Genomic DNA, 5,002 nt, shown 5'->3' on the forward strand with positions numbered 1-5,002 from the left:
TTAATGATTCTTCCTCCAATCCTGATACCACGTTTTTCTTCTTATAGTCCAGCTTCTCGGATTATTTGCTCAGCATATAGATTGAATCCTGTTCATTATAGCTTTTTATTAAGGTCTGAAATTGAGAAGTGTGAATCCTCCAATTTGGTTCTTTTTCAATTTTTCTATTTTGGCTACTCTGGATGCCTTCAATATCCATATGAATTTTAGGACCAATTTGTCAATTTCTGCAAAACAAAGGCAACTGATATGAATTGTGTTGAATCTGTAGATCAATTTAGGTAGCACTACTATTTTAACAGGAGCTCTGGTAGCATAGTGGCTAAGACACTTGCCTGCTAACCAGATGGCTGGCGGTTCAAACCCACCAGCCACTCCTCGGAGGAAAGTTGGGCAATCCTACTTCCGTAGTGATACTGCCTCGGAAACCCAAGGAGGGGTCGCTATGAGTCGGGGCGACTCGACGGCACATAATGACGACGACGACGACTATTTTAACAGGAGTCTGGTGGTGTAGTGCCCAACACATTTGACTGTTAACCAGAAGGCTGGTGGTTCAAATCCACTAGCCCCTCCTTGGAAGGAAGACTGGGCAATCTATTTCTGCAGAGACACTTCCTGGGAAACTCAAGGAGGGGTCACTATGAGTTGGAACCGACTCGATGGCAGTGAGTTTGGTTTTGGTTTAGTATATATAAACTGAGTTTTGTATACTTACCTTTATCCCGCAAACTTGCTCAATTCATTTATTGGCTATAAAATGTTTTGTTTTGTTTGCGTGCTTGTGTGGATTTTTTTTTGAAAGGTTTTCTATATACAAGATTGTGTCATCTGCAAATGTAGATAGTTTTGTCTTCCCTTCCAATCCGGATTTTTTTTCCCCCCTTTTTCTTAGCTATTTCTCTTGCTAGAACCTATAGTACAATGTTGAATAGAAGTGGTGAGAGGGTAAATCTTCATCTTGTTCTTGATCTTTGTGAATGGGGGTAGGTGAGAGGGTTCAGTTTTTCACCACATGTTAACTGTGGATTTTTCTTAGTTGTGTATTATCACATTGAGGAGTTTCTCTTCCATTATTAGTTTATTGAGTGTTTCTATCACAAAGAAATGTTCAGTTCTTTCAAATTATTTTTCTGCATTAGTTGAGATTATCATGTGGTTTTTGCTTTTTGTTCTTTTCATTTTCTGATATTAAACCATTCTTGCATTCTTGGGATAAATTCCACTTAGCTGTGGTGTAAAATCCTTTCTATATGTTGTTGGATTTAGTTTGCTAGTGTTTTGTTGAGGATTTTTACTTTCATATTCATAAGATATATTGGTGTAAAGTTTTTTTTTTTTTTTTTTAATGTATTTTTCTGACTTTGGAATCAGGGTAATACTGGCCCCATACAGTGAGTTAGGAAGTGTTGCCTCCTTTTCTATATTTTAGAAGCATTTGTTAAGAATTGATCTTAATTCTACACAATATATATATATATATATATATATATATATATTAAAAACCTTTCATCCAAATCACAATTTTTTAAAAAGAAAAGAATTGATATAAATTCTTTAAATGTGTGGTTGAACTCACCAGTGAAGCCATCTGGTTCTGGGCTTTTCTTTGAGGGTAGGTTTTTGATTACTTTAGTCAATCTCTTTACTTGTTATAGGATTATGAAGATTTTCTATTTCTTCTTGAGTCAATTTTTTAGTTGTATCTTTCTAAAAATTTGTTAATTTTGTCTAAGTCATCTACTTTGTTGGTATACAAGTGTTCATAGTATTCTTTTATAATCCCTTTTTAAAAAAAATTCTGTAAGGTTGGTAGTCATGTCCTCTCTTTCATCCTGATCTTATAATTTGAGTGTTATCTCGTTCTTTCTTGATCATTCTAGCTAAAAATTTGTTGATCTTTTCAAAGAACCAAATTTTGATTTCTTTGATTTTTTAAAATTGTTTTCTAGTCTCAATTTCATTTATTTTGGTTCTATTCTTTATTATTCCCTTCCTCTTGTTTGCTTTGGGTTTAGTTTGCTCTTCTTTTTCCAGTGTCTTAAGTTAGAATGTTAAGTTATTCATTTGAAATCTCCCTTCATTTTAAATATAGGCATCTACAGCCATACATTTCCTTCTAAGCACTGCTTTAGTTGCATCACAAAAGTTTTGGCATGCTGTATTTTTGTTTTGTTTTGTTTTCTTCATCTCACTTTCCAATTTTTTCTTTGATTCATTGGCTGTTTAGGAGTCTTTTTATTTTGCATATATTTGTGATTTTCCAAATTTTTTTTCTGTTATCAATTTCTAATTTCATTCCATTGTTGACACAGAACATACTTTGTAAGATTACAATCCTTTAAAAATTTTTGAGGCTTGTTTTATGACTTACATGAAATCTACTCTGGAGAATGTGCACTTTAGAAGAATGTGTATTTTGCTGTTGTTGGGTGGAATGTTCTATATAGATGCTTATTAGATCTAGCTTGTTTGTAGTGTTTGTCATGTCTTCTATTTCCTTGCTAATCTTATGTCTAGTTTTCCTACCTACTATTTGAAAGCAGGGAGCTCTGGTGGTGTAGTGCCTTAGGCACTTGACTGCTAACTAGAAGGCTGGTGGTTCAAACCCACTAGCCACTCCTCGAAAGGAAGGTTGGGCAATCTACTTCCATAGTGATACTGCCTCAGAAAGCCAAGGAGGGGTTGCTATGAGTCAGATTTGACTCAATAGCAGTGTGTTTGTTTTTTGTTTTTTTTATTTGAAAGTAGGGTATTGACATTTCCAACTATTATTGTTGGATTTTCTACTCTATTCCTCCCTTCAGTTCTGTCAGTTTTTGCTTCTGTATTTTGGGGCTATGTTGTTAGGTACATATATGATTATAATTGTATTTTCTTGATGGTCTGCCATTTTTATCATTATATATTTGTCTTTAGTGACAATTTTTGTCTTACATTGTATTTTGATAGCAGTATAGCCACATCAGCTGTCTTTTGATTACTATTACCATGGTGTATCTTTCTTCATCCATTTACTTTCAACCTATTTGTGTCCTTGAGTCTAAGAATGATTCTTGTAGACAGCATATAGTTGAATCATGTTTTTCCATCCATCTGCTAATCTCTGCCATTTTAGTTGCAGTGTTTACTCCATTTGTATTCAATGCAATTACTTGCAGTAGAATTTATGTCTACCATTTTGCTATTTGTTTCTTGTATATCTTATGTCTTTTGTCCCTCTATTCAAATAACTGTTTCTCTCTCACACACACACAACTCATTTTCTTAGTGGTTGCCCTGGGAATTACAATTAGCATCTTAATTTGTAACAATTTAGTTATAAATGTGTATCGATCTAGTTATAAATTAATCTATTTATATCAACTTAATATGCTCCTATATAGGTTAGTTCCCTACCCCTCCTATGTACTATTGATGTTATACAAATTATGTATTTTTACATTACATGCCCATCACACAGATTTATAATTATTGCTTTACGCAGTTGGCTTTTAAATTATATAGGAAGAAAAAAAGGGTTGCAAACAAACAAAAAACATGTATTGTATAAAATATCTTTTATATTTACCTATGCAGTTGCCTTTACTAGTGTTCTTTATGTCCGTATGAATGGAAGTTACTGTCTACTACCCTTACTTGACTGCTAACCAGAAGGCTGGCAGTTCAAACCTGCCAGCCACTCCTCGGAAGGAAGATGGGGCAATCTACCTCCATAGTGATACTGCCTCAGGAACCCAAGGAAGGGTCATTATGAGTCAGGTCTGACTCGATGGCACATAACAACAACAACATCCTTACATTCCAGCCTAAACGACTCCTTTTAGGTTCATACCAGTTATGCAAGGATGGTTCAACAATGCCAATCATCATATAAATAAAATAAAGGAAAAGAACACATGATCATATCAGTTGATGCAGGAAAGGCATTTGATAAAAACCAACACCCTTTCCTGATAAAAACTCTTGAGAAAAATAGGAATAGAAGGGGAATTCCTCAACATAATAAAGGACATATATGCAAAAATAACAGCCAACATTACTCTCAATGGAGACAGACTGAAAACTATTCCCCTTGTGAACAGGAACCAGGCAAGGATGCCCTCTATCACCACTTCTATTCAACATTGTATTAGAAGTCCTAGGCAGGGCAATAAGGAAAAAAAGGGAAATCAAAGTTACCCAAAATGGTAAGAAATAAGTCAAACTATCCCTGTTTGCTGATGATATGCTCCTACACATAGAAAACTCAAGAGACTCAGCAAAAAATCTACTGGAACTAATTGAGAGATTTAGCATAGTGGTGGATACAAGATCAACATCCAAAAATCAGTTGGATTCCTCTACACCAGTAAAGAGACTGCTGAAAAGGAAATAAGAAAATTAATACCATTTACAATAGCTACCAAAAAATAAAATACTTGGGAATAAATCTCACTAGGGACACAAAAGACCTATACAAAGAAAACTACAAACTACTACTTCAAGAAACCATAAGAAATCTACACAAATGGAAGAACACCCCATGCTTGTGGTTAGGAAGACTGAACACTGTGAAAATGTCAATACTACCCAAAGCAATCTATAGATTCAATGCAATCCCAATCCAGATCCCATCAACATTATTTAAGGATATGGAAAAACCAATCACTAATTTTATACGGAAAGGAAAGAGACCTCAGATAAGCAAAGTACAATTCAAGAAGAACAAAGTAGGAGGTCTCACACTCTTGGATCTCAAAACCTACTGTACAGGCATAGTAGTCAGAACAGCCTGGCATTGGTACAATGACAGGCACATAGACCAGTGGAACAGAATTGAAAACTCAGAAATAGATTCTCAGACCTATGGTCAGCTGATTTTTTTTTTTTTTTTTTTTTTTACAAAGGGCTGAAATCCATTACATGGGAAAGAGATTGTTTAACAAATGGTGTTGGCAAAACTGGATATCCATTTGCAGAAAAATGAAACAAGATCTGTACCTCATACCATACACAAAAA

Source organism: Orycteropus afer, unplaced genomic scaffold (genome assembly GCF_000298275.1).
Source record: "Orycteropus afer afer isolate SDZICR_OR568_19922 unplaced genomic scaffold, OryAfe1.0 scaffold00019, whole genome shotgun sequence".
Classification (NCBI taxonomy): Eukaryota; Metazoa; Chordata; class Mammalia; order Tubulidentata; family Orycteropodidae; genus Orycteropus; species Orycteropus afer.